At 34.6% G+C, this 27,343-nt stretch overlaps 1 pseudogene; it reads left to right on the top strand.

The window, feature by feature from the left end:
* The first annotated feature begins 19,018 nt into the window (after positions 1-19,018).
* On the top strand, positions 19,019-19,106 carry LOC115288705 (annotated as a pseudogene).
* Positions 19,107-27,343: the final 8,237 nt, after the last annotated feature.

Here is a 27,343-nt window from a genome sequence, read left to right as displayed (position 1 = left end):
TAAGAGAATAAAAGTGTGGGTAGCTACTGATTTTACCATTTGAGATATGTGGTAAGGAACAGCCTAACTGGGAGAAATAATGTCTGAAGTATTAATTAAAAGGAAGACAATGTATCTGGAATTTAGTGTAAATTTGTATTTCATATTATATCAAATAAATTACCACTAAAAACTCTAAAATCATATAATTTTCTCTTTGCAAAATTTTGTATATTGAATGCCTGAGTATAATCAGAAGTTTAAACATAAATACCATTTGTTTTCTTCAGTGGTTTAAAACAAATTTGCATGCCAAACTGCGTGTTCATATCCAGTGGGGAAGAAACATTTTCTTCTCCTTAGAAATAGCCATATGATACCAGAATTGTGTTTCTCAGATCTCACAAGGAAATTGCAGCTTTGTTGCCCAAACAATTTCAAAAATCTATTATTTCCTGACAGACCAGATTAATATGTCTGCAAAGCCAGCTGTTTGTTTACGTACAATCTCCATATTGTTTTACTTGGTAAACCCTCTTTATGCGCCTACCCTAAAGGAACACATTCCCATTTCATATAATTGCAAACATGGGGTTTTAAAACCATGGGGAACCAAAGAAGATATGGATGGCAACCAAGCATATGAAAAGATGCTCCACTCAAAAGAGATGAAGGAAACTTGAATGCATATTACGAAGTGAAAGAGGTTAATCTGAGAGGGCTACGTACTGTATGTTTCCAACTATATTAATATTATTTTTAAAAGGCAAAAATATAGAGACAGTAAAATGATCAGTAGTCAGCAGGGAGTAAAAGAAAGAGAGGAATGAATAGGAAGACTTTTTAGAGCAGTGGCATTATTCTCTGTGATACTATGATGGCAGATACATAGTGTTAGACATGTGTCCAAACCCATAGAATACACAAAACTAACAGTGACCCATAAGGTAAATGATAGGTCGGGCTGATTATGAAGTGTCAACATAGACTCACCAACTACAAGAATTGTTCCACTCTTGGGAATGAATAATGATGATGGGGAAGACTGAAGGTGGATAGAATATGTGAACTTTCTATACCTTCTTCTCAATTTCACTGTGAACCTAAAACTCTAAAAATAGTCTATTAAAAGGAAAAGAAAGAAAACAAACATTAGGGATACAGGAAATACTTGAATAGATTTTAAATGTTCGATTTCTTAATCTCAACAATAGATTTTAAAATTCTATTTCTTAATCTCAACAATGGATACAAGTGTGTTTAGTCATTCTATATTTTATATGCAACACTTAGATATTTTTTTGAAATCTATGGTGCTTTTTGTGAATTAAATAAAAACTGATTAGAAATCCATTACAAACTCAATCATAACAACTCAAGTATAAATAATAGAATTGCTTTCAGAGTTTAAAATAAAATTACTTAGAATTAGAAAAACATGCAATCTCTTATCACCAGCAGTTTTCATACTATAGAATTTTTAAGTGGCTATAATGCTTTATCATTTTCCAACTTCAAATGTGCCCTTGATGTTGTTAATATTATGTCTGTCATTAAAGTTTCTACTCTAAAATAAAAATGATTTCAAGGAGTACGGTTTTTGCAGTGCAACAAACATTGCCAATACATTTAATCAAATTCAAGTATATAAACCTGGTTTACGAATAGACAGGAAGGTTTATGTTTGAAAACATTAATATATATGTGGAAAAAATCTCCAAAATTACCGCAAATATTATGCCACTTTGTTGAAACTAATCAAAATCTTTAAAGAAACAAGCAATCATCTGCTATGATAAAAATGATGAACTAACTAAACAGATTTTGATTTGAATAAAAAGTTGAATTAGGGATTTTGAAAATAAAATTATTTTAAAACATTCCAATTCTATATGGAAATATAACATTTAAGTGGGAACTGTTTTATTTAGGTTGCTACTATGATAATTGGCCTTCAGGTTTCAAGTAAGATTATTTCTAGGATTATATATTAAATGTGTAAAACAGTTCTAAAATTTACAAAAGTGAAAAATACTGCCATTTTATTTGTAATATTGTTGGTCCTTATCTTCATCCTTCTATAAATCTTCCAAAGCCAAAATACGACTATAAAATTTAACAAATGCACTTTGAAACCCCTATCTGTTTTCAGAAATACTATTATTTCAAATGGGTCCCATTTCAAGGTAGATAAAGAGCCATTTGGTAAATCCAAAAAGTGTTAAGCTTTCTAATGCACTTTTATTGAGGTTATAGTTCCCAAACTAGAGTGACTGTTTGAACAATATTTTTCCTCAATATAATGTTTTATGGGAATAAATGAAAAATAGTTTGAGCTTTAAAATAACTCATGATATGATCAAAGTTATTACTTGTGATATAGTATCTCCTCTCATTTGATTTGTAAAAACTAAAATTTTCTTATCCATTCCAATGACAAAACTATAATGTTATCAGTGGTTATATTGGCTTTAAGTACATGAACTTTGAATTAAGAACTCAATAAAATTGCACGTTTTATTTTACCTTATAAATTAGTAAATTCTTGAAGAGCTATTCATTTCATCTATGCATAAATTCTGTTATGATCATACATTCCGCAAAATTGTGACTGTTTCCAGTTATTATATTCCTTTTCAATGAGGAGATAACTTATTCATCTTTGTCATACCGTTAGGAATTCCCTAATATGTGTCCTTTGGCTTTGAATTAAAATATTATTGGTATTTTAGAACATAACTTAGGAACAATTATCCCAGGTATTAAGGATTTTTGTAGGACTGATGGGTAGGCACCACAAGATAGGCCATGTTGGCATGAACATTATTTTGATTTTAAAGCAATTGAATCCCAGCAGATTCAGGAAAAGCTTTTACCTCCCTCTCAATTGCCTACTTATACCAGGAAGAGAGCTATTAACAGAGATTCCTCTTTACTTAGGGAACTCACCTGTATAATATGAAAACCTTTGTTTTCCAAACATCTTTCATCTCCCTGCTTTCTCCCCTTTGTATTCTCAGACACCTACCCCTCTTCTTAGCTCATATAAACATCTAGTTGCCTGACCGTCTTTGGAATTTCCGTGTCTGCATGGATCCCCTATTCATGTATGCTATCAAATTTTATTTTCTCCTATTAATTCATCTCGTGTCAATTTGATTCTTTGCCCAACTAGAAAGACCTTGAAGGGTAGAGAGAATTCTTCCTCCAACACTTTCATAGCCATTGCCAAACTTTCTTAAGAAAAGCATTTCAAATTAATATAATGAGTTGCCTGTTCTGCCACTTTCAATAACACGAAGTATTGAAAAGTATATAGGCTAAAAAAAGTAAACATCAGGGGCACCTGTGCAGCTCAGTGGATTAAGCATCTGACTCTTTATTTTTGCTCAGGTCATGACTCAGAGTCATGGGATCAAGCCCCGTGTTGAGCTCTGATCTGAGCATGGAGCCTATTTGGGATTCTCTCTTCATCTCACTGCCCCTTCCCTGCATGCATGCTCTCACTATCTCTCTCTACAAAAAAAAATTAAAATTAAAAAAAGTAAACACCCGATACCATTTGTAATCAACACAAGGAAGGATAAAGAAGAGATGAGAAGAAAAGGAGTAGAGAGAGGAAGAAAATATAATAAATCTGGCAATCTAAAAATAACTCTAACCCATTAAATGCTCAAAAAATACAACTTGTTTCATACAATCATAACTATAAAGTTATTTGGTAAATTATTTAATTTGTGAGCGCATTATCTCTAGAATGTAACTTCATGAGATACAAAATGTTTCTTTCCATGTTTTCAAGTGTTTCCCAAGAGCCAGCAACATGCCTGTTACACCAAGTTCTCAATAACGACATGTTGGATGGACAAAGAAATGCATTTGTTCACCATTGTTATATAAAATAGTATTGTAGTTTGTTTGCCATGTAATTTTGTGTAAAAATTTTTAAATTCTAAATATCCTCTTCAGTAAATATCAACCAATTTACACTGCCCTATACCTATGTCTTTCAAAGAGTTCTATTAGGCATCGTATTTTCTAACATTAGGGCTTTATTTAATGGGTTTGTAATACACAGAAAGCAAGAAAAAGACATGTTAGGTGGTAAGAGAGATGTTCAGAGAAGTATAAAGTAGGGATGTGGCATCCTCAACATTGAGTGTAGGTGGGGGCTGGTTGGCTCTGTTCATAGAGGACGTAACTCTTGATTTCAGTGTTATGAGTTCAAGCCTCATATTGGGCACAGAGCTTACATTAAAGAATAAAAATAGGGATGCCTCAGTGGCTCAGTTGGTTAAGTGTCTGACTTTCGATTTTGGCTCAGGTCATGATCTCACATCATAAGATGGAGCCCATGTGGGGCTCTGTACTGGTCATGGAGCCTGCTGAAGATTGTCTCCCTCTCTCTCTCTGCCCCTCCCCCACTAATGCACACATGCATGCATGCTCTCTCTTAAAATTTTTTTTTAAATAATAATATATAAAGGAGCAAGTTTGGTTTGCAAACCAAGAACAAAGGGATTAAATAATTCCAATAAAGCAGCTTCCATTGGTGATAGCCCTTATAGGAAAATGTAATGACCATAATTATAATATCCATGGGTTCTATACTGAGTATGTTACATATTTACATTGCCTTATTTATATCCATCACAACCCTAAGGCTTAGCTGTTGTTATTAAAGATGAGAAAATGAGCCTCAAAAATCTGAAGCACTAGGAATTTTAAATATACCACATTGGATTTAAAAAGACGAGAGAGGGCTTTTTGTCCTAAAATGTACTTCTGCTAATAATTAAGATACTAAAATATTTGGTAGAAATTGGCACATTAATCTTTGAATCCTACACACACACACACACACACACACACACACACACACACACACACAAATACACACACAGAGTCACACTAATATATTTAATCACAGTGATAGAGAGTAGTCAATGCTTTTGCAACTTAACTGTACATCAGAATCATCTCAAGGTTGGTAAAGCACAGATTTCCAGGTAGCAGTCCCAGAGTTTCTGAATCAATAGGTTGGAACGGAGCGTTAGGATTTTCATTTCTAACAAATGCCCAGCTGATTCTGATGGATGACATTACGAGAAGCACTAATCCAGGGGTATTATCCCCACTCATAGTGTTCTTTTGGGATGTAATAATATAGAAGAAATCTCTATTATCATAGAGGAATGAGCTCTGTCTTTGCATTTCATACAGGCTCATGGGTAGAATGTGAACCACTGTTGTTCGGCACGTGGGAAAGCAATGCTAAAGGCATAGAGACAGAGACGAAGTGGAAATAATTTATTCCCTAGAGAATTTAACGTTTTCTAGATTCTTTTAGACTTTCTGAGTTTGCCAGAGGAGTATAAAATAATTCTTATACATACTTCTTTTCCAAAATGAGTGAGTTGCATTTTCCCAAATTACATATGTGATACTAGGGAAAGTAGAAGAGAGATGACAGTTATCACTGAAAGGTGATTTGAGTTGCAGCTACTTTTCCCAAGAGGGCAGATTGATCCAAGAATAACTGCAACCGCTCCGGTTTGGGGTGAAAGAAGAGTGCTCAAAATACATATCTGAGCATGCCAGGGCCTTACAGAAGGTAGAGCACTTCTGTTTCAAAGACTCAGGGAAAGTCAAGGGATGGATAAAGATCTCTAAAGGCACAGAAAGCTGAGAAGAGAGAACAAGGAAAACTCCGTGACCCAAAAAAGCTGCAGTGGACTGTCGGAGAGACAGGGACAATAAGTTCATAAGCTGAGGACTTCACACACACACACACACAAAGCACAGAGATCCCAGGGATCATGCAAAAAGGCAGTCCCAAACTTTTCTAAAGGAAAGGTTTTGACTCCTCCTCAAAACATTTGAAGGTATGTAACAAACAAAATTAAAGTTACATAGGAACCTAAACGCAACTCAAACACCTATCATATTTACTCAACACCTCACATCAGTGATGTGTCAAAAGAAGGGGCAGGCTCCTTTCTGAAGGTAAATAGGGAGCAAACAAGGTAAAAGAAATGTTTGAGAAAAATACAAAAATTGGAGCATATTACAAAATAAAATATATCCACTCACATATTCAAGAAACTCAATCCTTTTCATACTTTTGTGCAAGATAGCTTAATAGCCAAAACCAAAATGTTAGAGTATTAACATATTACATTATTCATATAGAAGATACACTTGATGTGTAATGTATAGTTTTTAATATAAATATATTTGTAAAGCAGACTATAGAATGTTTCCAAAATTTATATTATCCCAGCCCTCTCTGATATTTAGTTAATTCAATAAATTGAGACAGGTTGATTATTATTGTAAATAGGAATTCTTAGAGCTGGGAAACAAACCTTAGTTGTCATGTATTTTGTGTTCAAAATTATATGATACATGCTGTGTCTATTTGAAGCTAAGGCCCTTTTCTCCTATCCTAATGTTATATAGAAAAATTTCTTTAGAAGTACAATGTTTGGTCAATTAAACTATAAAGCATAATAAGCCAACAACGGGAATGACCACATCAGCAGTTTTCCTATAAATTAAAAGAACAGAATTTAGAAATATTTTAGAGGGAAATATTAGATTCAGAGTCACTGTTTTAGAGTCAGGGTTGGAAAGCATAGAAGCTAAAGAGGTCACAAACAGAGTGAATTAATAAAATTTAATAAAATAAGCACACAGGCACATACACACATACACAGATACACACACATACACAAGCATACTCAAAGAATGCTAACAAACAAATCCAAGCATCTAGACATAAATAAGCAAAATTCTAGTCACCTTTCCAAGACCACTAACAAATTTAAATTATTGGTATGTGGGTACATGTTAAATACAAAGTAAAGTTAGATTTTTTTTAAATTTTATTGTCATTACTATCATTTTAACCCAGACAAAAACATCTGCACTATACCAAAAAACAAAAAACAAAAAAAAGCAAAACACAAAAAAAAAAACAAAAACACCACCACCACCACCACCAACAACAACAAAACACTTGGAGCAGCCTACCAAAAAAAGAAAAAATAGGAAGAAAAAGAAAAGTCTGCAGTGAAAAATTACAGCTGCCCAGCTTTTAATTGACAATGGAAAAATTAATTTTTTCTTTAAATTAATTCTTAACTTGTTTAAATGAGGAAACCAAAACAAACAATGTGAGAGTTACAAAGATGTAAACGTTTTCATTTTCCATGTCATAATTATGTACAGATTTATTATTTTCCTACAGAATTTTAAGTGTACTTAGTCCTGAGGAAGTCATTTCAAATGTTATTGAATCTTTTGTTTAAATTCCAATTATATCTTTTAACATTTATCAAGAATCACAGGTTGTGCAAATCGCCTAAGGGTTTTATCCAAAGTTATTGGGGCCCTGATTGTGGCCTGTATATCATTGTTGTCAGGAAAATGGGGGGAGTGTCATTTTACATGTTAAGGATGGTTAAACACAATGGGATGTTGTGTAGGAACAATGCAGCAAATTGTATTTCAAATGCATGGTCATCAGCAAAATTTCCAGTGAATTTTTGTAAGCATTTAATGTGACTCATTACCAGAGATGGCAGGAAAGATTTATGCTTGTAAGTTTCAGGAACGGTAATTAAAGGTTCATTTAAAAATAACCCACACCGGCAAGAAAGGATTCATAAAATAAATAAGCAATAATATTATAATTTTTGATGTTCTTCAAGTGTGAATTGCCCACAAAGGTATTCAATAGGACCGTTCAATTTAAAAGCACTTACTCTGCAGTTCTTACAGAAGGGAAACTCCCGTATGTTGAAAAAGAAGTTGTCCATTTAGAAGAGGATTTAAGACCAAACTAACAGAGGCTGATTTTTTTTTTACTTGCTTCAGAGCCCATTAAAAAAAATTAATGTTTATTTATTATTCTTGAGAGAGGGACAGAGAACAAGCAAGGGAAGAACAGAGAGGGAGAAGGAGAGAGAGAGAGAGAGAGAGAGAGAGAGAATGAATCAAAAGCAGGCTTCAGGCTCTGAGCTGTCAGCACAGAGCCCAACGCGGCCTCGAACCCACGGACCATGAGATCATGACTTGAGCCCAAGTCAGATGCTCAACTGAGCCACCCAGGTGCCTTATCTCATTCAGAATGAAATACTTAGGAATAGCATTCACAGAAATCAATCACTTTCCATAAAAATTGACAAAATCACATTTATTTGTTATTGTAATAATTTGTTAACTATATTAATAAAGTGATAGAACATAAAGCCAATATTCCTCTGTGCTGCCCAATATAGTAGACCCTACACATATTGTTATTTCAATTTATATTTTTAGAAAATTCGTAAAAATAAAAATTGCATTTGTGTCTTACTAGTCACATTTCACGTGCTGAGATGTTCCATTGTGGCTAAGGACTACCAAACTGAGAGGTGCAATATTAAAAACATGTCTATCATTTAAAAAATATCTATTAGACACAACTGGCTTAGAGTGACATCGCTTAGATAAATCGATATATAGTGATGATAAGCAGCTTATAGGACTTCTCCACTACATTTTCAAAACTATATACCAATAAATGTATGTCTTATATATTACATATTTACATTGTTTACAGAGAAGTTATTACTTATTTTGGACCATATGCTAATAAGTAATTAGATTTTCTATTAAGTTATTTCAAGCAAGCAACCCAGGAAAAATTCTAAATTTATTGAAAGTGTGCACTATTCAGATTTTTTCCTGTTGAAAGTATGATTATTTTAAGATGCTTGTTTTTTTGCTACTTTAAAAAATTGATATTATTTGTAATTTTTAATATTTTCCATAGTTTTCTTTTTTTGCATTATTAATTTATAGCACTTAGATTACAGCTGGGTCAGGGCACCTGGGTGGCTCAGTCTGTTAAATGGCCCACTTTGGCTCAGTTCACGATCTCACCACTTCTGGGGTTCAAGCCCCACATTGGGCTCTGTGCTGACAACTCAGAGCCTGGAGCCTGCTTCAGATTCTGTGTCTCCCTCTCTCTCTGCCCCACCCCTGCTTATCCACTTTCTCTGTCTCTCAAAAATAAAAAAAATAAGCAATTTATTTAAAAAATGATTTAAGCTATGTCAAAAACGTATTACTAAAAAAATTTAAAAAATGGTTTTCTCTATTTCAAAATGAAGTATACAATAAATTCTACAAAAATAAAAATGATTATAAGGTAATATTAACCAGATTATACACCATTGAGATTCCAAATAATCTTTATCTTTTACTTTATTATCATCATATTTCTTATGAAACAAATTAATAAGATATAGAAAATATGGAAAGGAAAAACAATATAGAGGCACAATAATTATAAGGCACAATCATACCATAAGTGCTGTAAATACAACTTAGATATAAATTAAAAGCAATTTAAACACATTCTGACTCACTCCCTTGATATGTATTGCTATATGTTTTTATATATACATATAGTTATGTTGTATTATCCTGTATATTTTTTTTTAATGCCTCTCATTCTAACGCTTAGTCCAGGAGTCTCCCTTTTAAAATGGAGCAATAATCTGAATAACAGCAGTGACCAGTGTGAACAGTACTTATTTGGCCACAGTTCTAAAGCTTCGATTTGGGCTCCCTTTCTGAGGTATTTGTTGATATTTTTATACAAAAGGAGAATGATTAAGTCTAATTATAAACAACATTTTAATAGTATAGAAGATAATCTTTTAGCATTTGCTTGAAAACATTGAGGAGCATCCATTGAGTTGTAGGGAGAGCTTCTTCTTGGAAGCATATAGATAACATGTGTTTATTCATAAGGTATTTAATGAGCTCTATTATGTGAGGGAATTGTGCTAGACTTTCCCACACAGCGAGAAGGAGCTTCACATAAAGAGCTTTATAGAGTTGAGTGGCGGAAATATCAAGTAGATAGTTGATAACACCGAAACCTCAGAGACAATTCCAATTTGAGCTATTCACCTCATGGTAGCATTAGTGTATGGAGATTGGTTAGTCATAAGAACTGGTGCTTTTATTTAAGCTAACCCTTCTTAAATTTTGAATTAAAATTTACAGTCAGTTAAGAAAATTATGGGACATTCTACAAAATGTCTCAGTAGACAATTTAAAATTTTCAGAGTCTTAAAAGTCAACAGAAGACAAAAGTTGTCCCAGATTGGATGGTACCAAGGAGATATTTAAACTAGATGCAGTGAAGGAACCCAGGTAGTATTTCAGAGAAGAAAACGAATATTCTAGAATCCAAATACTCGCTATACTTTAGTAGTAATAATATTGTATCAAGGTTCATATTTTAGTTTGGATTAATATTTTGTCTAAATATTTTATCTAGGTCATTTGTCTTTTATTTTAAATTGTGTTTATCTTTTAAACACCACAATTATGTTTCAACCAGTGTATTTTCCTTTTTTAATTTGAAACACAATTCTGCTCTGTTTATGTCTTAAATAATTTCTGTATGTTATACTTATATATATATTGTTTCATTGGAGAATCAATGGTAAAATTAATATTTGTTTTATAATATATCCTTTTTATTTCTGTTAAAAAGATTACTTGCATTATTAATTGGTTATTAATATATACAGGTATTTTTTAAAGGAATACAAAACTTTATTGACCACTGTTTACTAGTATTTACAATAAAGTAAACAATATACAGTTGGATAACATTCTGACTACAAAGTTATTGTTTTCCCTGGTTTCTGCTGAACCAGTAACTCAAATACTGAGAAGATTGAGGCTACATGTAAGGAATGAGTTGGGGTAAAGAAAAAACATCCAGGTCAAAATTTAGATTACAGGTACTTTTTAAAGTTTATTTTTGAGAGACAGAACACACAAGTTGGGGAGAGGCAGAGGAGATACGGAGAATCCCAGGCTTGGCACTGCCAGTGTGAAAACTGATGGATGCGGGGCTCAAACTCATGAACTCTGAGCTCACCACCTGAGCCAAAACTGAGAGTTAGATGCTTAATCACCTGAGCCACTCAGGCACCCTACAGGTATATATTTTATTTTACTCTTTATGAACTTATCTTTTTATAATGACATACTCCATGTTTTAAAACAAGTCTGAAAGTATTATAATTCTTTCCCTTATTGTTTTTTAACAAAACTGTCTTTATTATTCTTGCTCATTTAATTTCCTGATGAACTTCAGATTTAATTTACCATGTTACCAAAAACATGTATTTCTACATTGACATTAACTTGAAGATCAGAATTCATTTAGAAGGATTGAAATCTTGGATATGTTTATATATTTTTATATTAACTCTCAGAAAACATTATAATTCTCTATTTAGTTCATTAAGGTTATTAATTACACTTTTATATTTTTCTTCTAATTGCCTTTATATATAAAAATAAATTATGTTGTTATGTTGAAAGGGGAGGTATTTTTTATAACTATGTTAACTGGTTCATATAGTTACATAAGAAGTTATTGACTTTCATATACAAATCAGACACCTAGCTAAATCCCTTTTAACATAAAGTTCTATATCAGTTAATTCTCTGAGCTTTTCCAGGTAATGAATCTTATCTTCTGTAAATAACGATGGCACTCAAAATCTAAGCTGAATTTTCCATGTGCTAGCTACTCATTTGAAAATTATATGATTATTTCATTTATTTTTTTAAATGTTTTATTTATTTTTGAGAGAGAGAGAGACAGTGTGAGCAGGGGAGGGTCAGAGAGAGGGAGACACAGAATCTGAAGACAGGCTCCAGGCTCTGAGCTAGCTGCCAGCACAGAGCCCAATGCTGGGTTCGAACCCGTGAACTGTGAGATCATGACCTGAGCCAAAGTTGGACGCTTAACCGACTGAGCCACCCAGGCGCCCCATTATTTAATATAGATTTTTAGTTTATTCTTCTTGTGTCATTGCAGTGTTTTATAGACCTTAAAATAATGCTGAGTAGCAGCACTGATTATCATATTTTTAAAACATATCTTTTTTTTTTTTTTTTGAGAGACAGAGAGAGACAGTGCGAGCAGGGGAGGGTCAGAGAGAGAGGGAGACACAGAATCCAAAGCAGGCTCCAGACTCTGAGCTAGCTGTCAGCACAGAGCCCGATGCGGGGCTCGAACCCACGAACCGTGAGATCATGACCTGAGTGAGCCAAAGCTGGATGCTTAACTGACTAAGCCACCCAGGCGCCCCTGATGATCATATTTTTAATTTATATTTTTATTCAACTATATTTCACATATAGTATCCTATTAGTTTCAGATATACAATGCAATAATTCAACAATTCTATACATCTCTCAGTGCATATCAAGATAAGTATACTCTTAGTCCTCTTTAGCTGTTTCACTCCTCTTCCCACCCACCTTCCCCATGGCAACGACCAGTTTGTTCTCTAGTTTGAGAGTCTGTTTTTCTTGTTTGTCTTTTGTTTTGTTTTTTTTCCCCTCCACATATGAGTGAAATCATATGGCATTTGTCTTTTCAGACTGATGTATTTTATTTAGCATTATATCCTCTAGGCCCATCTATGCTGTTGCAAATGATAAGATATCATTCTTTTTTTATGGCTGCTATTGCACAGTATGTGTGTATACATACATCTCACATCTTCTTTATCCATTCATCTATCAGTGGACACTTGGGTTGATTCCATATCTTGGCTATTATAAATAATACTTCACTAAACATAGGGGTGCAAATAGCTTTCTGCATTAGTCTTTTCATTTTATTTGGGTAAGTACCCAAAATCAATGCTGTCCATGTATTGTTTATCCTCATTTTTAGGAATTCTATCATAAGCTTTCCCTATTTCATGTATATATTGACACTTGAACCATGATATTTGTGAATTTATCATGTCACCGAGATACCCAGTTTGAATAGTGCTTCAGCGAGTTTCCTGTAGCAAATGAAATTGGAAATAAAATAAAAGTCCCTTTCCTATAAAGAGTATATTTATATCATTGCTTCTTATCAAAGTGCTAATAATCAATATATCTGTTTTCTATAAAATTATGGAATTTTATGACAGTAAATTAATTTCTTTAAGTATCAAAATACACATATATGTATATATGAGAAAGTATATATAAGGAAGAATATTTATAAATATTTTGAAACTTAAATGGGCATTTTTGATGTCCAAAGATAACTGGTATTTCCATTTTCCAAAGAAAGTTAGTTTGATAAAAAATAAATTAAAGGTATAGTAACATTAGGTATGGTTTCTATTTATTAAGAAGATGAGTCTTGGGCTAAATGTACTGAAAATACTTGTAAAGTCCTAATTTTTCTCTCTTGTCGTGGTTACCAACACAGAGCTATATGTAATGAAATACTATTTTGAGGCTAATTTTAAGGGTTGAAATTCAAGTATAACAAATCAAAGCCTTAGCTCTGCTAGCATTTTCTTTTCTGACACTGCAGAAGATACATATTTCCCAAGTGTCTGATACCCTCGCATAGATAGCTGAAATAATCACACCGTTGTCAAAACATTTAGTACTTAGGCATAGACACTGTGTGTACTGCCTGATTTGTGAGGCATTTCCTTAAATTCTTAATGACACTCTCTATAGGAAGACCTTTGGGTTGTAACATAGGTATAAACCTTCCAATATTTGGAACTTTGGGTTAAAATATACTTCAAAATACAGTATCTTTTACTTTCTTACCAGTTGAGCATTTTTCTTCTCTAAACGTTAGGTGAACAGACAACTCACACCTTTTGGCCATAGTTAATGTTTGGCAGTTGTGGCTTCCTTTGGATTTAACAAACCATAGGTCACCAAGAATAAGAATGAAAAAAATGTCTTGGAAGCATGGAGGTAGGCTTTTTCTCTCACATTGGTCTTCTCTGGAATGGTAGCCAAGAAACACAATGTTCTACAGTTGCTAAAAGTTAGAAGTGAAACACTATTGCTCCCTATAAACATTCAGGGCCCTGGTTTTTGTAGGACAGGGTCAGATAGTGAATGGTTTTATAATTTCTTATATTCCACTGATACACTATGGCAAAATTTCAAGGGTGATAATTAAATAGAGAATGTAATTTTCAAACTGATTAAAGGACAAACAGAGGAAAAACCTTATACAAGTGAAGACATATGAATAAACAATAAATGGGATGAATGGAATGTCCAAAAGAAGAGAGCTGAAATGTACCATGAAATATCAGTAACCACTCTAAATATGAAAAATCCCTGCAAAGCTACAGATATGACTTGTTATAAAAGCAAAGATATCAGCTATCATAGAGTTTAATTCAAAAAGCATTCTTAAATATAAGGAAAAGAACAATATTAAGAGGTTTAATTCTTCTTGTGTCTTGATGAGATCAATTTATAAAAACTCAAATGCATTTTGATATACCAGAAGCATACTATTAGACAGTGCATTTTAAAATACAATAAAGCATCAACCAAATATTGTTTTAACACATTCCTTGGTTTATCTGGAAATATTATATTTCTTAACTAGTAAAATGACATCTATCAGATCATTTTTTCTATGTACTTTGCCATTTTCCTACAAATATATTAAAGTTAAAGATTATTTTATTATTATTTTATTTAACATTTTAAACACTATATTATTTTGTGATAATTATAATGAAATTGATTATATGTATGCTATAAATAAACAGAGTAATTGGGATACCTAGTGAATTTTCTTGCTGGCTAATATCTTTATTCTCTGAGGTGTCTTCATTTTATGATCTTCCTTGGAGATTTATTTCAGTAGAGCCACAATTGCAGTGATCTGATTTTCTGATTATACTGTTTATACTCTTTTCATGGATTTTTATAGCACAAAAGTATACCAATATTCCTGTATACAAGGCCCTTCTCCTGTCTCTCTAACTTCATCCTAACTCTCTTCATTCATTGTCTTATATAACAGGGCTACTTTAAAGTATTTGAACAATCTACCCTCTTTTTTTTTTTTAATGTTTTATTTATTTTTGATACAGAGAGATAGAGCATGAGAGGGGGAGGGGCAGAGAGAGAAGGAGACACAGAACGGGAAGCAGGCTCCAGGCTCTGAGCTAGCTGTCTGCACAGAGCCTGACGCGGGGCTCGAACCCACGAACGTGAGATCTGACCTGAGCCGAAGTCGGGGACTTAACCGACTGAGCCACCCAGGCGCCCCCAATCTACCTTCTTTTAACAGCTCCTTTACAACTTGGTTTTATCTTACCCTTTATTCTCTTCCTTAGATAAAATCAATAATGGCCCAAAAATACATAGTAAGAACTTGGACCTGGAGATAGAAACTAGTAGTGTCAGTCACTAAATTCCTGCTTCCTGTTATAAGAAAAATGACCATGTTTTAGTGTTATGACAGAGTAACTCTAATATATGTGGGGAGAACGGGTGAACAGAAGGTTCTTAGGTCCTTCTTCTAACTTCAACTTTGGGTCCCATTTTAGGGCACAACTCTTGGTCAATCTCTCTCACAATATGAATGAAAAAGTTTGTTAGGCATTTTCTGATCCAAACTGTGAGATTCCGGCCAAAGACTACTTACAGGATTAAGCACCTTTATCCTACTGTGAAGATCCAGTAATAGGTATCCAGCATTTATGAGAGACAGCTAATCTACAGAACAGGCTCAGGCTGCTGTGCCTTAAGGCTATGTAATTTATAAGGTACCAAGTAGAAAGAGCCAATACTGATGGCTTCCATGATCTGAGTTTGTCCACACACACTCAAGCCTCTCATGTCTGTACGTGTCTTCAGGCCATCAAAATTCTGCCTGAAATCCATTGGATGTCTATGACACTGTTACTATGTAGGTTGTTTTATTTCCTGCCCAGTATCCTTTCTTATAACTCAGTAAACTTGATATTGGTTGAAGCTTCTGTTGATGCTTGTTACTCTTAAGTTGTCAATCTGCACTTACCTAAGAGTTGATGCTGCATATATGGTGGTCATATACTAAAAACTACAGAACCCAGATGATACTAAAATAATTCCATTCAAGTTTCAATGAAACTCTGTTTAACTTTATCCCTATATTGCCTGATACAAGTTGTGAACAACTGTTTCTCCAGGTTACACTAATGTCGACACTAAAGTCTACAATAGAATAGGCACCAAATACAGTATGATTAATCTAAAAGAATGCAAACTTTGATCTCTTTTGAACATATACTCTGCATTAAGATGTTTAATAAATATTTTTGTGATTTTCTCCTTGTATCCTCACATGCTTGTAATCATCAATTTGTTAGAAATTCAATATAATAATTTAGAGCAAGCAGTTGCCTTTACTTCCCCCAGACATAGAAGCATAAATTGCATCTCTGCTGAAATTTTGAGAAATATTATGTATTTAGATATTTATTTTACTGGTGATGTCTGAAGAATGTATTCCATTAATTTTCCATTTAGTTGATTTTGGTGGGCCAGTAAATAAACTGTCATTTTTATCTTACTTTATGCATATTCAGTAAAGAAATATATATTTGAAGGGCATAGACCTATGTAGCAAACTCTTTTTAAAGTAGGAAAGTGATAACCATAAAATTTTAAATAGTAGTTACCTCTGTGGAAGAGTCAGAGAGATACAATAAGAAGGAGTAGTTAGAAAACTTCAAAGTAATGCTGCTATTCTGGTTCTTAATTAGGGTGACTAGGGCATGGCTGAATTATTATGCTTAATAGTATTCACGTGTGATTTTGATTATATAATTACATTTGAGAAGTGTAACTGGGAAAGTCCTTGGGACAAGATAATTGTCTATGCTTACTAAATGTAAAATAACAGGAAAATTACAGTGTGTCTTGAGTAAAAGTTTCTTTGACTCATTGTTTTAAGAAGCCTAATCGAAGCCAGTCTGTAAAAAATAAATCTCGAAATGTAAAAATGATCTATAGTTTATATTTAACTTATACAATAACTTACAATGTATAGAAAATATATTTGTGTTTACTTCCATATATATTTCATAATCAATACTGATGTTTTATTATTGCAATTGTGTAGTGATGAAGTCACAAGATACCATTCAATAGTAAGGAAATAATTTGACTTATAACACTGCAAGGTATATTATTCTAACTCAGCATAGTGTATTGTTACTTACTGCTATATTACAAATTGCCCCAAGATTTAATGGCTTAAAAGAGCACACATTTGTTATCTCATAGTTTCTGTGGTTCAGGAATCCAGGCATGACTTAGCCTGGCCCTCTGCTTCACACTTCTCACAAAGTTGTAATCTTTGTCAGCCTAGGACCTGTCATCTCATCTAAAGGTTCAAATAAGGAGAGATCTCTTTCTAAGCTCACCTGGTTGTTGCTGGCAGCTTTCAAATACTTGTGGATTGTTGACTAGCGGCTGTCCTCAGTTTCTTGTAACATGATCTCTCAAATGTGACAATTTACTTCATCAAAGCTGTACCCTGAGAAGTCAATAGATTCACTGGCAAGACAGAAGTTATAAGCTTTTGTAACCTAATCATGGAAGTGACATAGAGCTTGCCATGCTCTATTGGTACTGTTCCCACTTAAGGACACAAGATTACACAGTCTGTCAGTACCAGGTGGCGGTGGTCATTGTGAGCTATCACAGAAGTGTATCTAGCACATATAGAAGGCCAGGATTAATTACCTTGAATAACATGGGTGCTTGGAGTAAATCCGTAGTAAATATATGTAGTTGGAAAGATGTGGTGTGCTTGAATGTGAAAATAAGGCATGCCAATTCACTGCGTATTGGTAGCTACAAGCCTACCGAGATTGAGGCATAACTTTCCCTTATGGTCGCATTTTATGCAGTTAAATTTAATTCATCTGACTAATTTCCTCTCCGGCAGAGAGTCAGACACAGGAGAGCCATGGTATAAATTATAGTCATTTAAATAGTCTAAGTAATTACATCCAGTAGGATACTGAACATTTTATAATGCTTCGATCAAATGCTATGGTTTTTAATATCAATGTAAATAATCAAACCACTCATAAATATGTTCAAATTTGTCAACCTCAAGGATTAGCCATAGAAATTACTATTTATATTTACTCTGTGAAACATTAAAATGGTTAAATTTATTATTTATAACATTATTGAAATTTGTAGCATAAATCCATCCTAAAAGTAAAAGATACAGACTTCAAATTAAAACAACTCAGCAGAAAAATGTAGAGTAAAAAATTATAGGTATGTGAATTTTGTAACAATCACCCAGACATGTTCAAGGTATCCTCATGATTAAAATTTTGCCATACCACTTAAATTATAGAAAAGATACCAAGGAAACTTTGAACACAGTTACCTATTTAAACCTCATGACAACTTTATGAGATAGATGCTAATATTAATTCCCTAATAAGAACTATGAAGTATAGACATACAAATTCATTAACTTGATTAAAGTTCATGAATATTCACATATTTTCCACCCAAGTAGTTTGGTTTCAGAATTTGTGCTCTTAACCCGGTGCTGCTGGGTTTCTTTAGAAAACAATTTTAGTGTATATAATTTTCTTACAAAAAAAAAAACTAAGAATAACAACAACTATATGTTTGAGATATCATACAATTAAAAATTAAACTTACACAAGTATACAATTACAAAACTGTACATCTCCACCTATTTCTGTGTTTAAAAAGAACATGTCATTTCCTATAAACTGTATTCTATGACTGTCCATTGATTCAGATTCACACTACCTGAATCATTAATAAATGATGCTAAATGTATGCATCTCTAATCATGTCACAACATTTTAACTCACTCAGCTGAACTTCCCTGGTAATTTCAAACTAAAACCTCAGGTAATAACAAGGCTATTGTCTAAATTCTCTGTTTCTTTACTGTTTTGTTTAGAAGGCCAATAAATTTTGGGGGCACCTGGGTGGATCAGTCAGTTAAAAGTCCAACTTCAGCTCAGGTCGTGATCTCATGGCTCATGAGTTCAAGCCCCACGTCAGGCTCTGTGCTGACAGCAAGAACCTGGAGCCTGCTTGGAATTCTGTGTCTCCCTCTCTCTCTGCCCCTCACCCACTCATGCTATGTGTCTCTCCTTCAAATATAAATTAACATATCGCTTCTCAGCCTTTTGGCTAAGATCAAGTGTAGTATCTGTTCAAAAATAAATTAACATTAAAAAAATTAGAAGGTCAAAGATTTTAACCAAGACACAAAGTCCTCAGTTTAGTACTGTTATATAGTAAAAGTATAGGTTTTCATATGGTGATACAAAATCTGTCCACCGTAGGAAACTATTTTCTTTAATTCTGATCATATTTGTGTATTATCTCCTAATTTTTTATATAGCTAAGATTTTGGTTCATGCCAAAAAGTAATACAATGATGTGCGGACTAATCACTTGGATGGTACAAGAACAATATATTCAATTGACCTTTATATGAAAAAAGGGAAAGAACAGGAGACTGGATGCTGTAATGCATTAACTGGGTAGCAAGCAACAATGCAGATAGATTTAAAGCACTAGATATGGAGCTGGATTATTAAGATATGAACCCTTGCTCAGCAACTTAAACGCTTTATGAGTGTAGAAATGCAAATTGCTTTTTCTTTCATCTTTAAAATGGTGATAACAAGAATATCTATAAGAGTTCAAACACATTAACACAATTATTGTGCCCAGACCTTGCTTACTCAGGCCCTCTCTTACTTCTACAAGCTGTCTTTGGATTCCTGAAGCCCAATTTCTGAATAAAATAAACTTGAGTCCTTCTGTGATCCTGTGTGTAGCCACCATCTTCTTTTCAGTTGTCATTTGTTACACATGCTGAAACACCCCTCCCCAGATTTGCCCCTTGCTATTGGGAATCCTTGCAAATTCCAAATCTTGGCTTATTTTTGTCATTTCAAGAAACCATTCCTAATTCTTTTCAGACCATTATTGGCACATATCTTCTGAATAACCACATTGCTAAGGCTTATTTCATAGACATTTCCACATTGTTGATAGTTATTTTTTTTAATATTTCTTTCATTTCTTTCAGAGCAAGAGAGAGCATGTGTGCATGCACACATGCTCTTGCAAGCATGTGAGGGAGGAGCAGAGAGAGAATCTTGAACAGGCTCCATGCTCAGCACAGAGCCCAGTGAGGGGTTCAATCTCAGGACCCTGAGATCATGACTTGAGCCAAAATCAAGAGTTGAATGCTTAACCAACTGAGCCATCCAGGAGTCCTGATAGTTATTTATTTTTATGTTAATCTCACTATCCTGTGGGTTCTTTGATGGCAGAGGTGTTGTCCTTTAACTCAGTGTCCCTGGTGACAGCCATTTTGCCTCATACATCATAGATGGTCAGTAAATACTAGAGAAAAAAAAAGGAGACAATGATTTTTCTATATGCCTGGTACTACATGTCCTCTACAAATTTTTCCTTAATTCTTATTGCAAAGTTGTCAGGAAGCATTTTTGTCTCCATTTTACAAATGATAAAAGTAAAGTTTGAAAGTGTTAACTCCTTTTCAAAAGATCACACTCTAGTAATTATAAAGCAGGAATGGTTCCTAGACCTGTCTAGTCTAAAGTTCATGCTCTTTTCACTACTCCCTGACTGAGTGAATGATGACTAAAGCTGCATTTAAAGAAGGATGTCTGGTGCCTATGTGCATTATTCAAGGACTAATAAGATCTATAGTTTGCTTTATAGGAAGGAAGGGCTATCTAAGGACAAGGAAGCTATTAAGGAAAAGAGTTTCAGAAGAAAATAAAACTAATGGCAAAACCAACTAAACCAGAACCTGGAAGTGAACCAAAGAAAGCCTGGGGATCAGTGAAGCATATGTTCCACCAGGTCACAAAGTCACTTTAGGAGTGATTACATTGTTTACTTAAGACTCTATCAAGTTATTCTTTTTGTCTAATGGAGCCCAGTGAGAACACACACACTTATTGACACCAGCAAAGTAAAGGGAAAAAGAAATACAGACAAGTTTATTTTTCAAACTATCAGGGTAAAATGAATTGAAAATACAAAGCCTTTCCATATTTGTCTACTATCCAATTATAAATTACAAATTCTGTAATGGCAAATGGCTGTCCCTTTACTTTGTATGATGCTTAGTTTTATATGTCACCTTGAGAGGGCCATGTGTGCCGAGGCATTTGATTAAACATTATCCAGAGTGTATCCATGAGGGTGATTCTGGATGAGATTAACATTTGTGTCAGTAGTTCCAGTAAAGTAGATCGCCCTCCATAACATGGATGGGCAACATCCAACCTTTGAACAAAAAGATGAGTAAGAGGAACAAAGGATTCCTCCTGTTTGATGTTTTTGAGCTTTGGCACTCGTTTTTACCTGCCTTTTGACTAGAACTGAAACAGCGGCTCCTTCCTGGGTCTCTACCATGCAGACCTTGGGAACAGAGCTATACTGTTGGCTCACCTGCATCGCCAAATGCCCCTTGCAGATCTTGGGACCTCTATAATCACATGCATCTATTGTACTTTTATATGCTTACCATGGCCATCAGAGTAAAAACTGAAAACTGAGTTCATTTTTTTGTTATTTATTTCCTACTACATTTTTCTTGTTGTTTTTCTTATTTACGGCTTTTAACAAGCTCATTTATTTACTGTTCCATTTTTAGATTGTTACATGACATAAGACCCCAAAATTCAGTGGCTTAAAAATTAAACATTTATATTACCACTTATGGCTTTTGTAAATCAGAAATTTAGGAAGAGCTTGCATTGGGTGGAACTGACTTAGTGACTCAGTGACTCACTACTGGAGCTGAGCATCTGAAGCTGACCAGAAATTTCTTCCTTCACACAGTCTTAAAGCTTCTCCTGGTGTCTTTCAACCAGGGTTTGTTTGGTCTTTCTTACAACATGGAGGACATAGGGCAATTGAATTTCTTGACAGTTTAGGGCTCCAGAGTGAGCATTTTGGCAAAGAAATCAGAAGTCTGTTTTATCTTTTCTGACCTAGTGTTTGGAAGACAAGAGCACCACATCTTTCTGATTATAGTGGAGTTATAATTTTGTACAGATTCAAGCAAAGGTATCATAGTCCCCACTTTTGACCAGAAGAGTATCAAGTTCACATTACATAATAGCATAGAGGATGGGAAATATTGTTAAGCTGTCTTCAGAAAATACAATATGATACTCTCATTTATTAAATACGGATGTCTATTGCGCTCCCCAGTACAGAGATTTGAATGTAGATGACACAAGGGCAGAGCTGTTTGTGGGTTGTCTTTAAATGACCATGTAAGAACTCATTGACTTTCATCTTCTTATCATGGACCTTACTAAACTCCTCATGACATAAAGTTATCCTTCAAATGATTCTTTGGGGCTTTCTCAGGTCGTGCATCTTGACATCAATAAATAATGAAGGCACTTGAAATCTCTTATGTAGAATTTATACACCCAATCTTAAAAATTAGTTCATATAATATAGATCTGTAATTTATTTTTCTTGTATTATTGCACTGTTTTATATACCTTAAAATTAGTGTAGGGGTGCCTGGGTGGCTCAGATGGTTAGGCAGCCAACTTTGGCTTGGGTCCTGATCTTGTGGTTTGTGAGTTCCAGTCCTGCATTGAGCTCTGTGCTGACAGTTCAAAGCCTGGAGCCTGCTTCAGATTCTGTGTCTCCCACTCTTTGCCTCTCCCCCACTCGCTGTCTATCTGTCTGTCTGTCTGTCTCTCTCTCTCTCAAAAATAAATAAACGTCTAAAATTTAAAAAAAGACTAAAAAAAATAAGAATAAAAGGCCAGAAGTTAGAGAATCATGTCATGACTCACTCTCACATCCTACCTTCACATTGAGCAACAATACAGAATAATAACAGTGGATTATGGCTGTAAGACATAGACTTTCTCTGGGCACTAGCGTAAAGAGAAATTCCAAGACCAAAAGGTGAGAAAAGAGAAGCCCACTAGAGCAGTTTGAAGCCTCTGGTGCCTATAATTATATGAAAAGAAACATAGCCTATTTTCTAGAAAGATTAATATAAAACTTTAAAAGTCTGTTAATCTCAGTATTAGTAAACACGATATGTCTTGTTTTGGAAAAAATTTCAAGCCTGTCAAAAGGTGAGGACAAATATGTCTGAAGAGACAAAGCAATCATCAGAGCCAGGTTCAGATATGACACAAATGTTGGAGCCATCAGAAAGATAATTTAAAATAACTATGATTAATAATTAATATTTCTGGTAGGAAAGTTTGGCAATGGGCAAGTCCAAAGAGGTAATGTCTACAGAGAGATAAACACTGTAAGAAAAAGGGAGTAGAGGAAATCCTGGATATTAAAAACTGGGGCACCTGGGGGGCTCAGTCAGTTGAGTGTCCAACTTCAGCTCAGGTCATGATCTCACAGTCTGTGGGTTTGGGCCTCACATCAGGCTCTGTGCTGACAACTCAGAGCCTGGAGCCTGCTCAGATTCTGTTTCTCTCTCTCTCTGTCTCTTTCTGTCTCTCTCTGTCTGTTTCTATCTTTCTCTGTCTCTCTCTTTGCCCCTCCTCTGCTCACACTCTGTCTCTCTCTCAAAAATGAATAAAGATTTTTTAAAAGTAACAGAAATGAATACGTTTCATTAACTTATCAGTAGACTCAAAAAGATGAGAAAAAAAAAAAAAACAGTGAACTTGATTCACTAGAAACTTCCTGATTCAATTGATTCAATAGAAACTTCCTGATTTGGGGCACCTGGGTGGCTCAGTCCATTAAGTGTCTGGCTTTAGCTCAGGTCATGATCTCACGGATCATGGGTTTGAGCCCCACATCGGGCTCTGTGCTGACAGCTAGCTCAGAGCCTGGAGCCTGCTTCAGATTCTGTGTCTCCCTCTCTCTCTGACCCTCCGCTCCTCACACTGTCTCTCTCTGTCTCTCAAAAATAAATAAAAAACATAACAAAAAGAAACTTCCTGACTCAATAAAATCAATAGAAACTCCCTGAAATGAAATAATAATGGGATAAACATATCAGTTTTGCCAGGGGTTCAGATGGAATGGGGAGGGTTGAACAGGTAAAATTTAGGGTTTAAAGGGATGAAGCTAATATATATGATACCATAATGGGAAATAAGAAATATCAAATATTTGTCAAAATTCATAGACTTTATAGCAAAAGAGCAACACTTAATATATGCAAAGTGTTAAAAAATGATTCAGGAGGCACTTGGGTGGCTCAGTAAGTTAAGCATTTGACTTTGAGTCTTGCTTAGGTCATGACGTCCTGGTTCTTGAAGTCGAGCCCCACATTGGCAGCAGTGCTTGCCTAATTGGGATTCTCTCTTTCTCTCTCTCATTTTGTACCCCTACCCCGCTCACTAGCTTGATCTCTCTTTGTAAAATAAAATGAACATTTTAAAAATATGATTCTGGAGGCTGGGGAATTGCAGACTTGAATGCAGATGGTGACAAAAGTAACTATTACAAATGTGTGAAATGACATCAATGAAAAGAATGGGGGAAAAGTTGCTGACCTGAGTAACTTGGAAATGGATGAAGTCTGTAAGGCAAAAAAGCAAAAGAAACTATAATAAGCACTGTACTTTGTTGGTAAAACAACATCCCATAGGGATATCGGTTGATAATTCTGATAACACTAAACTATGACTGAGTTGAATAATTAAGTAAGTGGATGCTGAATGGTCAGAGCCAAGTTTCTCACTGTTAGAGTAAAGGTTACAGATAATCAAAGGGAGGAGACTAGAATTATCCATGTTGCTATAGAATTGTTCATCTGTATGAACCCATGTTTAGTTTAATAAGGATACAAATGGTTACACATAGAAATACTTACACATATATGTTTATATGGATGAGTTAACATACACACATGCTCTGCTCTGTCAGCTAAGAAGGCCTAGAAGTGAAGGCCACCAGTAACAATGAGTACAATTGGCGTCCAGATCTATACCATTCTCCAGTAAAATGAACTTGTCCTTGTTAAAAAAAATAGTCGATTCTGCACTACAGAAAGTAATATACAAGATAATACTGGAGATTCTTATAGAATAGAAGGTAAAGATGTGATTAAAAACAAGCAACCAAATGAAATTGTCAAAAATTAGAGAGGTCATAGGGGTCAACTGAGGTATTCCCAATGGCCAAAGATGGAACAGTTTGAGCAACAAAGTAAATTACTATCAGATTATAATTCAACATATAAAATGAACGGTCAACACGCTAAGTGAATACAAATAAATAGTGGAATAAGCAAATAAATGGAGAAAAGATAAATCTGCTAAGCACACAAATTTCAAATAACTTATGGAGATGCTCCTTCTTGAAGGAAGATAAGCATATCACATTACTCCTTAAATGTGGCTTATAAATAAGGACTTTCAAAGAGTGTTGCATAGAAAAAGAGGATTAAAGGGTAATTTTATAGTGGAGAATCCGACAAACGTAGCCAGGTGACCAACATTCACATTATCAATGATTAAGTCAAAATAGTAGAATGTGCTCTTGATATGTTGTATTACAACTTGTACTTCACCTTGGTCTCTCCCATCCCAAACCACAAAATCCAGTCTAACCATGAAAAAGATATCCGACAAATCCCAGTTGTGGAATATTCTACGAAATAATGGACCAGAGCTCCTCAAAACTTACAAGATCATGACAAGCAAGAAAATTTTGAGCAACATTTACCAGCTCAGAGGAAACTAAAGACCTTGATAAATAAATGTAGTGAGATATTTTGGATGGAATCCTGAAACAGCAAGAGGACATGAGAGCTTTGTCCGATATAAGTATGGCTACTCCATCTTTATTTTGACTTTCAGTAGCATGATAGATATTTTTCCATCCCCTTACGTTCAATCTGAAGGTGTCCTCAGGTCTAAAATGAGACTCTTATCACAATTTCACCAAAATCCATAAAATACCTAGGAATAAACCTAACCAAAGATGTAAAAGATCTGTATGATGAAAAGTATAGAAAACTTAGGAAGGAAATTGAAGACACAAAGAGATGGGAAAACATTCCATGCTCATGGATTGGAAGAATAAATATTTTTAAAATATCAACGCTACCTGAAGCACTCTACACATTCAATGCAATCCCAATCAGAATTGCACCAGTATTCTTCACAAACATAGAACAAACAATCCTACAATTTGTATGGAACCACAAAAGACCCCAAATAGCCCACATAATATTGGAGAAGAAATCCAAAATGGAAGGCATCACAATTCCAGACCTTAGCCTCTACTACAAAGCTGTCATCATCAAGACAGGATGGTATTGGCACAAAAACAGACACATAGACCAATGGAATAGAATAGAGAACCCAGAATTGGATCCAAAAATGTATGACCAATTAATCTTTGAAAAAGCAGGAAAGAGTATCCAGTGGAAAAAAGATAACTTTTTTTAAGGTGCTGGGAGAACTGGACAGCAACATGCAGAAGAATGAAATCAGACCATTTTCTTACACCATACACAAACATAATCTCAAAATGGATGAAGGACCTGAATGTGAGACAGGAAACCATCAAAACCCTATAGGAGAAAGCAGGAAACAACCTCCTTGGCCTCAGCCACAGCAATTTCTTACTCAACACATCTCTAAGGTCAAGGGAATCAAGAGCAAAAATGAATTATTGGGATCTCATCAAGATAAAAAGCTTCTGCACAGCAAAGGAAACAATGAACAAACTGAATAGGCAACCAACGGAATGGGAAAAGATAGTTGCAAGTGACATATTGGATAAAGGGCTAGTATCCAAAATCTAAAAGAACTCACCAAATTCCACACATGAAAAACAAGTAATTCAGTAATGAAATGTGCAGAAGTCATGAACTGACACGTCCCCAAAGAGGACATCCACATGGCTAACAGACACATAAAATGATGCTCAACATCACTCATCATCAGGGAAATACAATTCAAAACCACACTGAGATACCACCTCACACCAGTCATAGTGGCTAAAATGAACAAATCAAGAGACTGTAGATGCTGGCGAGGATGTGGAGAGACGGGCACCCTCCTACACTGTTGGTGGGCATGTAAACTGGCATGTAAAGCCGCTCTGGAAAACAGTGCGGAGGTTCCTCAAAACATTAGTAATAGAACTCCCCTATGACTCAGCAATAGCACTGCTAGGGATTTACCCAAGGGATACAGAAGTGCTGATGCATAGGAGCACATGTACCCCAATGTTCATAGCAGCACTTTCAACAATAGCCAAATAATGGAAATGACCATCAATTGATGAATGGATCAAGAAAATATAGTTTATATATACAATGGAATACTACATGGCAATGAGAAAGAATGAAATCTGGGCATTTGTAGCAATGTAGATGGAATTTGAGGGTATTATGCTAAGTGAAATAAGTCAGGCAGAGAAAGACAGATAGCATATGTTTTCTCTCCTATGTGAATTAGGAGAACTTAACAGAAGA

Source organism: Suricata suricatta, chromosome 3 (assembly GCF_006229205.1).
Source record: "Suricata suricatta isolate VVHF042 chromosome 3, meerkat_22Aug2017_6uvM2_HiC, whole genome shotgun sequence".
In the NCBI taxonomy this organism is placed as follows: Eukaryota; Metazoa; Chordata; class Mammalia; order Carnivora; family Herpestidae; genus Suricata; species Suricata suricatta.
Note: the sequence above shows the minus strand (reverse complement) of the source record. Positions and strands in the feature narration are given on the sequence as shown.